Below are 13,236 nucleotides of genomic sequence, written 5' to 3'. Positions count from 1 at the left end.
CACCTTGCATTCTTAGGACGTCACAATGGTTTTCCCAAGGCCTCCTTATCTGAGGGTGTTTACCTATTCAGCCAGCATACGCAGGTTCAGGACTCCCACTTTGTCCGGGTTCTGTCCTCACAGGCACAGGAAGATTAATGCGAACAACAGGGTCTGACAAACCAAAACTCACAGATAAGAGACTTGGGTTATTAGGGCAGATGCCAGAAGTCATGGGATCTTCACGGGGTGGCTGTAGGCTGAGCAATCTCCCTCGGGATGTGAGGGGGTGTATTTCTGCGTTATTGGTCATTGAGAAATTCCCTAATCTTAGAGAGAAAAGGAATGAAACCAAGGGCTTGAATCGGAGTATACGTAGTTGACCTAATTATAAGGTTGTCCATCCATCTGTTTAATAAATAGTTCCATGATGTGGGACGGCAAGGTCACTCATAGCCCTGAACATTAACAACGTTTTCCTAAGGTTCTGGAAAAAAAGTGGTAACCATGTGTTCAGCTGCAGGCTTGTTCTGTCTCAGGCCTCAGGCTGACATGAATCAGAAATAGAGGGAAATGTGGAAGTGGCATTGCAAATATTAGTTCTAAAAACGGACTGGGAAGAGAGAGTGCCTCTAGACCCAGTCATGGCCTAGCCAAGCCCCAGAAGAATGACATCACCCATTGTGCCTCGTGGGGAGCCCCTGAGGCTGTCATGGATTTGTAGTCCTATGTGGGACAGCGCTGCTGACGGGGTTATTTCCTGCACTAGACCTACCCTGTCAGCAAGACACTGTTTACATGAGCTGAGTGCCAAGTTGCGGCACATTATGCACAATCGCTTTTAAGTTCAATTAAATTAACGTTTAGAAACATTGTAGATAGAAAAAGCTAAAGAGCATTTTAGCAAACAATGATTACCTAGAGATGCAAGTGCTTTGAATTTGAGCATTAGAGAACTTGTGAATTTGTAGGAGTTAAGCAGGACAAGTACCCATCTAATGAACGTTCATAAGGGAAGCGCGCGTGTAGGAGGCATTTCAGGTAGCCCAGCGCAGACCAAGGAGGGAAGGAAACAGATAAGATGTCAGAAAACATCTTCAAATACCCAGAGTTGTTATCCCCTCCACGAAACATTGGAGGGCGAATTGTTTGGGTCAGTAAAATAGAATCATAAAGTGTGAAGAAGAAACCTGTGGAACATTCTGGAAGAATTGGTCAGAGATGGGCCGGGCGTGGTGGCTCACACCTGTAATCCCAGCACTTTGGGAGGCCGAGGTGGGTGGATCACCTGAGGTCAGGAATTCAAGACCAGACTAGCCAACATGATGAAACCCCGTCTCTACTAAAAATACACAAAATTAGCCAGGCGTTGTGGTGGGCGCCTGTAATCCTAGCTACTCAGGAGGCGGAGGCAGGAGAATTGCTTGAACCCGGGAGACAGGTTGCAGTGAGCTGAGATTGCGCCACTGCAGTCCAGCCTGGGCAACAAGAGCGAAACTCCATCTCAAAAAAAGAAAAAAAAAAAAAAAAAGAATTGGTAAGAGATGAATACCCCATCACAGCCTCTTTGATTTCAGAGGTGAAATAGTTGAACCCCAGACCTCACTGTCAGATGTAAAGAGTCACTCCAAATTTATAAGCTCATTAAACTAGTATTTCTGACCGTTTACACATTTGGCTGTAGAGAAAATACACAGAATGCTTCCAGCCACACCTATGCCTACTCAAGCCACTTAGCTGACAAGCCACTTAGCTTTTTCTTCTAATTACTCGGGTGCGCGTCTCTGTTATTTACAAAGTTTGGTGAAGTCAGGGCAGGGGGAATTTATGGTTCGATACCCTTTCTAGCACAGAGGGGTAAAATTCAGCCTGTCTTTTGAAATCAGTCTGAACTGTCAAACTCCCAGTTGAGGACTCCTCTCCCCAAATCAGGAATCTTTTTTGTTTTCTCTGGCTATGGGCCACAGTCAGGGCTTTGGAGTTCATTTGTATGCCCTCCCCCCTCCCCATTAGTGTTATTGTGTATATTTGAGGTACTTATTCTTCACTGACCATAGGTGAATAGGAGCTGGTTCACCTAAAAGCTCCCACTCCCCATTCACTTTTTTTTTTTTTTTTTTTTGAGATGGAGTCTTGCTCTGTTGCCCAGGCTGGAGTGCAGTGGTGAGATCTTGGCTCAATGCAACCTCTGCCTCCCAGGTTCAAGCGATTCTCCTGTCTCAGCCTCCTGGGTAGCTGGAATTACATGTGCCCACCACCACACCCGGCTAAGTTTTCGTATTTTTAGCAGAGACGGGATTTCATCATATTGGTCAGGCTGGTGTCGAACTCCTGACGTCAGCTGATCCACCTGCCTTGGCCTCCCAAAGTGCTGGGATCACAGGTGTGAGCCACCGCACCCAGCCCCCATTCACTTTTGTTTTAGGAAATGAGAAAGCTTCTGCCTTTTTTCTTTCCTTCCTTCCTTGGACGTTAGTTAAGATCAGTGAGGTAATGGTGATAAAGTACTTTGAATTACCTCAAGGAGAGTGCAGCCCAACTTGTTATTATTTACCTAGGTCAGTTCACAAACCCCCACGATCTAGGGTTCCTGTCTCCTGCCCTGGGGATGGTGCCTGGGAGAAAGGAGATGTCACAGACCCAGTCCCACAGGGCGCTGTTGGCTGGAGTTGGTCATTCCTGACTTTGACATCAACAGGCTTATCTCTAGAAATAGGCTAAATGGTAGCTCAGGCGCCGGTGTTGCCTCATCCCGCAAACTCTCAGGGAGGCTGCCTACTTCCAGCCCCTGTTCTGGGAACTAATGATAGGTGGGATGAAAAGACTGTTTTCTCTGATGCGCTTTTATGAGTTGTTTTCGAAGATGAGGTGGCAAGGACATGGTTAACCCGCTCCCTTGTGCAGGGAGACGTCAGAATGACAGGGCACGGGGAATGTCCCCAACCCGTTCCCAGGAGAGCTCTTGCCGAGGACGGCCCAGCTGTTAGCCAGAAATCAAGGCAGCCTCAAGCCCTGTAACCCAGATATCAGTGGGCTTTTTCGGCTGACGGTGCTGTGGCCTGCGGCAGGCGGCAGTGTGGGTAGAGGACAGCTGTGGCTGAGGCCGGCAGCTCTTTCCACACGACTTCTTGGGTAATGGCTCTTCTTAAGCCTGTGATATTTAGGGATTGTCAAACTTCTCTTTCATCCTGAGCCACCTTCCCTCATGGGTAGCAGAGGAGTTGGATTTCTTTCTTTTCTTTTCTTTTTTCTTTTTCTTTTTCGACAGAGTCTTGCTCTGTCGCCCAGGCTGGAGGGCAGTGGTATGATCTCTGCTCACTGCAACCTCCACCTCCCGGGTTCAAGTGATTCTTCTGCCTCAGCCGCCCGAGTAGCTGGGATTACAAGCACGCACCACCACGCCCAGCTAATTTTTGTATTTTTAGTAGAGATGGGGTTTCACCATGTTGGTCAGGCTGGTCTCGAACTCTTGACCTCAGGCGATCCACCTGCCTTGGCCTCCCAAAGTGCTGGGATTACAGGCGTGAGCCACCAAGCCCGGTCAAGGAGTTGGATTTCTTATGACAAGAGTATTATGGCTGTGTGTCCCAGAGGAGGCACTGTGTCCTCATGAGGGTCCTTCACTGAAAGGAGAGCCTCGAGGACAAAGGAATCTTCTAGAGACGACGTTGGGAGGGAGGAGTGGAGTTTGCAGGTGACTCTAGAGGACCCCAAAGTCCAGTGGGAGCTCATTACCTCCTTGATAGGAGGAGCCTGTTGTTGTCTGAGTGAGGAAAGGTGGCAGAACCGAGGCTGAGAGAGGCTGCGAAGATGCAGCAGCAGTGCTGAGGCCTGAGAGGAGGACACGTTCTATTACGCCAATTAATTCTACCCACCGAAAGGGCACATCACATTTTTGGGGTTGCCAAAAGCCGTTCTTAGCAGTAAAAAGTCTGTGAACTGCTGCACTGGGGATTGGCAAAGGCTTGGTAGCCAGCGCATTGAAGAGGGAGGGACGGCAAGCCTCACACCGGGAGTGGATCCTTCCTGTGTTTCTGCCACCACAGTTTGCCAGTTTGATGCCAAGGGACTCTTACTGTTTATGTGTGCATGTTTGTGCTGTTAGATTATCTTCTGAGCAATTTGAAGTTTTAAGAATATGTTGGTGAAGGCAACAATGAACAATTCCAGGAGACTTGGTTCCACCCGGGCCCTGCTCAGGAAAGATGAGGAGCCCCTCCCAACCCCACCCCTGCCTGTCCACATGGCCCTTCCTCCCCATCATCCACCATGGGGCCCTCCTGTGCCACAACATGGCTCTCATCCTTCTGTCTGGACACTTGCCCTGCCTCCTGGAGAGCCAGGCTCCTGCCCTGGCGGGCATGTGAGTGTGCATGTGTGTGAGTGTGCATGTGTGAGTGGGCGTGTGTGCGAGTGTGCACGTGAGTGCACGTCTGAACGTGTGTGGGAGTGTACACGTGAGTGCACGTCTGAACGTGTGTGCGAGTGTGCACGTGTGTGCAAGTGTGTACGCGTGAGTGCACGTGTGCATGTGTGCAATTGTACGTGTGTCTACGTGTGTGCATGTGAGTGCATGTGTGCAATTGTGTGCGTTTGTTCGTTTGAGTGTGCATGTGTGTATAATTGTGCACGTATGTGAGTGTGAGTGTGCATGTGTGTACAATTGTGTGAGTGTGCATGTGTGTGCATGTGTGTACAATTGTGTGAGTGTGCATGTGTGTGCATGTGGCACGGAGGGGGAAGAAGAGAGTTCTCCTCTGTGGTGATCACCACCATTCAGTAGAAGGGTTTAAGCTGAGCCAAGATGAAGCAAGAGTGACACCAAGTGCCAAAAACAAGTGCTTGCTGCGGTATCAGGTGTGCTCTCTCCTCAAATCGGAGGAGCAGAGAGAAGCTCAGTTCCGGTCTGCAGTGTTCACCCCTGTGAGAGGGTGCCGACCCATCCAGAGGTGGCCAACCCCCTCCAGAGGTGGCTCAGTGCCGGTATGCCACTCTGCCCATTTGGACAAGGGGATGGCCTCTCCGGGAATTGGATGCGGAACCGAAGCTTTGAATAGATTTAAAAAATAAAATCCAAGGTGGGATGTTTTGTTGGCTAGAACATGATGCACAGACCCAGATTGCCATTCTGGCCCTATTGCTGTCCTTCAGCCCCATTCGGAGAATGACCAGACCCCGAGGCCACAGTAGGACAAAGAAGAAGACTGACCCAGTTCTCTGTTTCCTCCTGCCATGCCCGGGCCTCTGCTGCCAGAAGTCTTCCCCATGAAGCCATAGGTGGGGGACTAAAAGGCATATTCCTGTGGGGTGACCCCGAGAGAGACTGGGCATGGTTTCCACTGAGGCACTGTTGGGGGCAGAGAATTCTTTGGTTGCCGGAGAGGACCACCTGGTGCAGACCAGACCTGCAGCTGTGGCTTCAGGGGAGGAGCATGGCCGCCTTGGTGTCGCCATCTGGCCAGTCCTTGTTCCTACAGTTCCACTCCCAGCCGTGTCCTCAGCTTGTACCCACTTGTTTTTTTCCTTCATGGAAGCTAAGGAGGGGACTGGGTTTGTTTGTCCAGATGCCACCAGTTGGATGACCGTTGCGGGTACAGGAGTGTCTTCACCACGCAGTGCCAGGCCAGGTCCCACCTCACATCTCTATTCCTCATCTGGGAATGCTGGCATCAGCAGGTTGATTCAAAACTAGGAGGTGTTGGGAAACCCCTTGGGCTGGAGATTTCGAAATGAGATTCAGATGAGAAAAAACATAGTGGGTGGGGTTCTGAGGCAGGAAGGAGACAGCAAAAGCTCCTGTCCTGACGCTCCGCTGGATAGCGGGGATCAACAGAGCGGCCTGGCATGGTTGGGGGCAGCCGCGCTGGCTGAACCCAGGTGCAAGGCTGGCCCTGGACGGCCTCTCCCACCTCTGGACACAGAGCCGCCCCGTGCCTCTCCATTCACCAGGCAAAACCACACCTGGAGCGGCGCGCTCAGTCTGGGGCATGTTGGCACCAGCAGGTGTGGATAAATCCAAGGGCTCCTTCGGAGGGAGGGCAGGGGAGGAGGGCTGGCAGGAGTATGGGGAGAAAAGCTGTTTGAAAAGATTGTAAAAGGCTGTGGGAGAATTCAGAGAGGGGGCGAGTGATGAAGGGAGGACCACGCAGCTCAGGAGCCACAGCCTGGGTGGCCTGGGCGGCAAGGGCAGCCCCCATTCTGCTGTTGAGTGGCTGTCTTGCCGTCTGCACTCCCTCGTCATACAATCCTCCCTGTGCGTTAGCTCAGGACAGCCTGGCATCGGTGGCTCCTGGTGGCAGGTGCCTGTGACATGAAGAGCACAGAGGAAGACGCTGGCTAGATCCAGAGGCAGAGAGAGGAGGACATGAGGAGAAGGTGAGGGAAACTGAGGAACAAGGAGAGGAAGAGCACTTAAAATGATTCCTTGAAAGAAAAGGAGGTAAAACAGAAAACGTGGCGAGGGGTATCCTAGAAGGAGCAGAAAAGGAAGGGAAAAAAGGGTGAACATTGTCTTTCATTTGAAGGACTTGGAGTGGCACAGTCAAGAACGAGTCTCCAAACACAGTCAGTACTCAGAAAGCTCATCATTGGATTTGTAAATCCATTTCATCTGGGTGGACTGAAGAACGTGGTACCCTCTGAGGATGTCTGGGCCCATATTGTGGGAAAGTCAAGAGTGGCGCCGCAACAAACTAGCTAATCGGTTATGAACACGAGGGGCTCATGATTCATGAGCCTGCCCATCTATCTCGTGCAGGGTGGAGACCCATCTAACCGGAACCACCACCCAGCTTCTCCCAGCCTCCTTAGATGACAAGCTCTGGCATCCTTGGTCCACCCAACTCAGCCCCCAAGCATTTCGCCAAAACATCAGTAAGCAGGTATAGGTGAAGGAGGTCACAGGTGTCTCCATTTTGTGCCGTTTTCTCTCCTTCCCAGTGCTCAGCACACGACTAACCAGGGGTTCTCATCAGGGGCCGTATATTCACTCCTCAAAGGGTAGTCAGCAGGTCACCAAACACCTTCCTCTGAACTCAGAATAAGTTTATTTTTACTTAATTTTTTAAATTAAAATAAATTTTTTTAGGCCGGGTGCAGTGGCTCACGCCTGTAATCCCAGCACTTTGAGAGGCTGAGGTGGGCGGATCACAAGGTCAGGAGTTCAAGACCAGCCTGGCCAATATGGTGAAACCCCATCTCTAAAAAATACAAAAAAAATTACCCGGGCGTGGTTGCGCATGCCTGTAATCCCAGCTACTCGGGAGGCTGAGGCAGGAGAGTTGCTTGAACCTGGAAGGCAGAGGTTGCAGTGAACCGAGATCCTGCCACTGCACTCCAGCCTGGGCAACAGTGTAGGACTCTCTCACAAAAAAAAAAAAAAAAAAAAAAAAAAAAAAAAAATTCTGGGACAGAGTCTCGTTCTGTTCACACAGGCTGGAATGCTGTGGTGTCATCATAGCTCACTATAACCTCAAACTCCTGGGCTCGAGTGATCCTCCCACCTCAGCCTCCCAAGTAGCTGGGACTATAGGCCCTGCCACTGTATCTGGCTAATTTTTAAATTTTTTGCAGAAACAGGATCTCACAATGTTGGTCTGAAACTCCTGAGCTCATGTGATCCTCCTGCCTCAGCCTCCCGAGTTGCTGGGATTACAGGCATGAGCCGCCGTGCCCAGCTAGTTTATTTTTATATTCTATATTACTGTGGACCGGAAAATCCAAGAGTTTGCCTGTACCCTATGGGAAAATTGTCTCTCAGCTGCAACGTGCCCAGCGTTCTCAGCAGTCAGGGCAAATTCAACTACAGCAGCCACCGCCCGTCTTACCGAAGCTAAACCAGACATGGATGTTATTATCTGCTGCATCCAGCATTTGTTTAGAGCTTTCTGCTTCACAAAGCAACTCATTATCTTAATCTTCACCATCATCCTACATTGCTCTTACTTCCACTTTATGAACAGTCAGTCTCAGAAAGCTAAGGCATCTTCCTCAAAGCAGCTGTAGGATTCAAACTCTGTGTCCGGGGACTCCAGATTCTTTGTGCTTTCTACACATTTAGATTTCATGGTAACATTAAAAATCAGGATTCCTGGATCTGGAGCAGTTTATTCCCTCGGCCTTCCTCCCACCCATTGCCATCCCAGCCTATTTCTATAACCATCAAATGGGCAATTTTTTTTTTTTTTTTTTTTTTGAGACATGGTCTCACTCTGTCACCCAGGCTGGAGGGCGGTGGCGCAATCTCGGCTCACTGCAACCTCTGCCTCCCAGGTTCAAGCGATTCTCCTGCCTCAGCCTCCTGAGTAGCTGGGATTACAGGCGCCCGCCAGCAAGCCCTGCTAATTTTTTTGTATTTTTAGTGGAGATGGGGTTTCGCCATGTTGGCCAGGCTGGTCTCAAACTCCTGACCTCAAGTGATCCACCCGCTTCAGCCTCCCAAAGTGCTGGGATTACAGGCGTGAGCCACCGCGGCCGGCCTAAATTGGCAAGAATTTTCACTGTTCAATGAAGAACATCCTTTTGCAGCCAATTATTCCAACATTGCCTTCCTGAAGAACTCTTTCAAAATCATCAAGAAGATTTCACTACAAAAGCAATATGGGAACATTGTAGAAAAAAGTACGAAATATAGAAAAAAGAAAATAAAAGTCATAATTCTGCCATTGAACAAGAATTTAAGATTTTTACTTCCATGATTTTTACTACAGACATATGGACTGACTTATGTTTATAAAAATGACAAGGGTGCCTACCCCATAATACTGTTTTGGAAACTGCTTTTAAACTTAATATATTGTAAGCATTTTCCTGAAATATTTTTTGCCATCATATTTAAGAGATACACATATTTCATTATAGTTTTTCTTTTTTTGAGACAGGGTCTCACTCTGTTGCCCAGGCTACAGGGTACAATGGTGTGATCTCAGCTCACTGCAACCTCCGTCTCCCAGGTTCAAGCAATTCTTGTGCCTCAGTTTCCCAAGTAGCTGGGACTACAGGAGCACGCTACCACGCCCGGCTAATTTTTTTTGTATTTTTTGGTAGAGACGGGGTTTCACCATGTTGGCCAGGCTGATCTTGAACTCCTGACCTCAAGTAATCCGCCTGCCTCGCCCTCCCAGAGTGCTGGGATTACAAGTGTGAGCCACCACACACAGCTTACTTAATTATAATTTTTAATGTACTCAGGTTAAATATTTAGATTGTTTCTACTTTTTCAATATTATAACTAGTTTTATGATAGGCTTTTTTTTTTTTTTTTTTTTTTTTTTTTTTTTTGAGCTAGAGTCTTGCTCTGTCGCCCAGGCTGGAGTGCAATGGCATGATCTCGGCTCATTGCAACCTCTGCCTCCCAGGTTCAAGCTAGTCTCCTGCCTCAGCCTCCTGAGTAGTTGGGATTGTAGGCACGTGCCACCACACCTGGCTAATTTTTGTATTTTTAGTAGAGACGGGGTTTCACCACATTGGTCAGGCTGGTCTTAAACTCCTGACCTGGTGATCTGCCCACCTCAGCCTCCCAAAGTGCTGGGATTACAGGCACAAGCCACCACGCCCAGCCTCTTTTTTTTTTTTTTTTTTTTTTTAAGAGATGGAGGTCTCACCATTTTGGCCAGGTTGGTCTTGAACTCCTGGCCTCAAGCAATCCGCCCGCCTCAGCCTCCCAAAGGGCTAGGATTACAAGCGTGAGCCACCACACTGGGCCTTGATAGACTTGCTTATAGGTAACAGATACCTAATTTTCATTTTTATTCCTTGGATTATGAATGAAGTTGAATTTTTTTCATATAATTGTTATCATTTGAAGCTGTTTTATGAATAATCCATACTGTTTGCCAGCTTCCCATGGTACATATTTTATTTTTTATTTTATTTTTATTTTTATTTTTTGCTCTGTTGCCCAGGTGGAGTGCAGTGGTGCAATCTTGGCTCACTGCAACATGCACCTTTTGGGTTCAAGCAATTCTCATGCCTTAGCCTCCTGAGTAGCTGGGATTAGAGGTGTGCACCACCATGCCCGGCTAATTTTTTGTGGTTTTTTTTGTTTTTAGTAGAGACAGGGTTTTGCCATGTTGGCCAGGCTGGTCTCGAACTCCTGGGCTCAAGTGATCTGCCCACCTCTGCCTCCCAAAGTGCTGGGATTACAGGCGTGAGCCACCACGCCTGCCTGCCTGCCTGCCTCCCTCCCTCCCTCCCTCCCTCCTTCCTTCCTTCGTCCTTTCTCTCTCTCTCTCTTTCTTTTCTTTCTTTCTTGAGACGGAGTTTCGCTCTCATTGCCCAGGCTGGAGCGCAATGGTGCGATCTCGGCTCACCGCCCCTCTGCCTCCCGGGTTAAGGCAATTCTCCTGCCTTAGCCTCCCAAATAGCTGGGATTACAGGCATATGCCACCACGCCCAGCTAATTTTTTGTATTTTTAGTAGAGATGGGGTTTCTCCATGTTGGTCAGTCTGGTCTCGAACTCCCAACCTCAGGTGATCCACCCTCCTTGGCCTCCCAAAGTGCTGGGATTACAGGTGTAAGCCACTGCGCCCGGCCACCTTTTATTTTTCTTACAGATATGTAGGGACTCTTTATATTAAGGCTGAAATTTCAAACCCCAAACAAATCAAACTTCTTAGAGGGCTCCTGGCCTCCTTAGGGAACGCTTCCTCCCCACCTGGGCATGAAACTCAGCCAGGGCAGCTCTCAGCCCCTCTGCCCTGACTCCAGCACCTACCGCCTCCCTTACAGGGCTGTGGCCTGAGGGCTGTGGTGGCCCCACAGAGGTCCCTACACAAGGCTTCTGAGAACCCTGGCAGGAACCTCTTACAGCTCCCGGAAGGGAGTGGAGGGGAGCAAACAGTTAGGGGGCGTTTGAGTCAGAGGAGAGTGTGCTGGTTAGGGAGGGCAGGAGGCACCACCAGTCTGGCACACAGGGAACCCCACTCCTCCAGGGCCCGTGCTCTAGCACGGCCTGAGAGCTGGTGAGCGCGCCCTCGCCCTGTTATTACCGCTGGCGGCTTCATTTGTGCTGCTGGTGACAGGGACACAAGTCCTTCCAGTCCTCCTGGTCTCGCCTGTCCGCTGTGCATGGGGAGGGAAGCGCTCAGGCCTGTTACCTGCCTGGAGTCCTCAACGGGGAGAGGCAGAGGGAGCCGGCTGGACTGGCCCTCCAAGGCCGAGGCGGTGAGGACAGGATGAGTTTCTTACCCACCAAGATCATTACTTTGGAAAATTGGAACTGTAGGAGGAGTTCAGGGCATGTTGGGGATGGAGGTCGGGAGTTCCTTCCAGAGCTCCTGTGGGTTTGGAATGTCCTCGCTCACTCCGGATCCCCCAGCATCTTCCTTCCTGCACTTCCGTCCCACCCTTCCTCCAGGTTTGGGACATTTAAGAGACAGCTGTGGCTGCGACATTAGCAGGAGCAAACACACCTGACAATGGTGTGGCGGGGCCAGCCCCGGGCACCTGTGGTCTCCCTCCGGGTCTTGGGTTTAGTTCCCTGCAGTTGGGCTTCGAGGTGTCCCCACTCTCTTTCCTTCTACTTCTACACATTCTTGGAAAGACAGTGGCATGCTCTAGAGAGAGCCCAAGCTCGGAGCCGGGACACTCCGCTCTGCAGGGAACGTGGGCTGACCTTGGCTGTTTCTTAACTTCTTTAGGTTTGACTGCCCTTGTCTAGAAAGTGACAGTAACAGTGCCAGCCTCTCAGGGTTGCTGGAAGATTAAATGAGATGCCATGTGCAATATGCCAGACAGATGGCAGGTAGCTGCCCACCCGTGTTAGTATTTCTTCCTCCTTTGTCTTTTCTCAACTGTCTTGACATGGGGTGACATTCGGGAGCTCAAGAGATTCCTGCTGGAGGGTGGAGTCTGTGGTGGTGGAGTCTCTGTGCCCTGGGGCAGCCTGGCCCCCTCCAGTCTCCACTTCTCACCCTCCTCTTCCGCTGCCTGGACTGGGCCATATTTGTTTCCCCCACTCGAAGGTGACCTTCTGGACGGAGGTCATCTTAGGCATCTTTGCACCCTCAAAACCTGAGCACCGCCCCTGGCACAGAGTGGGTGCAGAGACCGAATGTTCGGAGACAAAATGAAGAACTGAATGGGAAGGAGTTTCATAAGCACTTGAGGACCTGAAAGACAAGAGCCCAAACTTTAGAGTCTAGCAGGCGTCAGGTCAGAGCCCAGCTTCACCACTTGCTCACCGTGTGACCTTGAGCAAGATGGTTAATTTCCCTGAGCCTCAGTTTTTTTGTCTAAAGATAGCAACAATAATAGCTACCTCCTAGGGTTGTTTTGGGGACTAGAGATGATGTCAGAGGCTTCGGCCTGACACGTAGTAGGAGCTCAGGTAGTGCAAGTCGTGATTAGCTGCTATTACAGGACTATTTACTTCTGGCCCCAAAGCCAAATCTTGCCCCAAGAACTCTTGGTCTTTTTTTTTTTTTTTTCTTTTTTGAGATGGAGTCTCACACTGTTGCCCAGGCTGGAGTGCAGTGGCCCAATCTCGGCTCACTGCAACCTCCGCCTCCTGGGTTCAAGCGATCTCTGCCTCAGCCTCCTGAGTAGCTGGGATTACAGGCGTGTGCCACCATGCCCGGCTAATTTTTGTGTTTTTAGTAGAGTCAGGGTTTCACCATGTTGGCCAGGCTGGTCTTGAACCCCTGATCTCAGGTGATCCTCCCGCCTTCGCCTCCCAAAGTGCAGGGATTACAAGCGTGAGCCACTGCACCTGGCCTCTGAGCACATTTTAAATGATCTGTTTTCTTTGTGTTTTACTCTATTTTATTTTATTTTTATTTATTTATTTTATTTTTTGAGGCAGAGTCTTGCTCTGTCACCCAGACTGGAGTGCAGTGGCACGATCTCGGCTCACTACAACCTCTGCCTCTTGGGTTCAAGTGATTCTCCTGCCTCACCCTCCCGAGTAGCTGGGACTACAGGCACGTGCCACCACGCCTGGCTAATTTTTTTTTTTTTGTATTTTTAGTAGATATGGGGTTTCACCGTGTTAGCCGGGATGGTCTGGATCTCCTGACCTCGTGATCTGCCCGCGTTGGCCTCCCAAAGTGCTGGGATTACAGGCGTGAGCCACCACGCCTGGCCTTTTTTCTATTTTAAAAGATTGATCAAAGTAGGATTGTATGGAATCATGTCACAGAGAGACAGAAGTGAGGAACGGAGGAAATCAGGCACTGATACCCAGCTCTTACAATCAGGAAACAGAGCCTGGAAGATCTAAGTCACAAAGGAGCGCCCTTGCCCAAGACCCCGATCTC

General features: G+C 49.9%; 1 protein-coding gene across 2 annotated transcripts in view; it reads left to right on the top strand.

Moving 5' to 3' along the window:
• Positions 1-13,236, top strand: part of LOC107967120 (uncharacterized) — a 44,995-nt gene that overhangs the window by 18,968 nt on the left and 12,791 nt on the right. The window contains exon 4 of one of the 2 annotated variants that reach the window (XM_063783096.1): positions 7,552-8,072. The exons of the other annotated variant lie outside the window; for it this stretch is intronic. The gene's annotated coding sequence lies outside the window, so the exon portion shown is untranslated. Of the gene's footprint in view, positions 1-7,551; positions 8,073-13,236 lie in introns of those variants that run through there. 2 annotated transcript variants of the gene reach the window in all.

The sequence above is a fragment of the Pan troglodytes genome, chromosome 9 (assembly GCF_028858775.2).
Source record: "Pan troglodytes isolate AG18354 chromosome 9, NHGRI_mPanTro3-v2.0_pri, whole genome shotgun sequence".
In the NCBI taxonomy this organism is placed as follows: domain Eukaryota; kingdom Metazoa; phylum Chordata; class Mammalia; order Primates; family Hominidae; genus Pan; species Pan troglodytes.
Note: the sequence above shows the minus strand (reverse complement) of the source record. Positions and strands in the feature narration are given on the sequence as shown.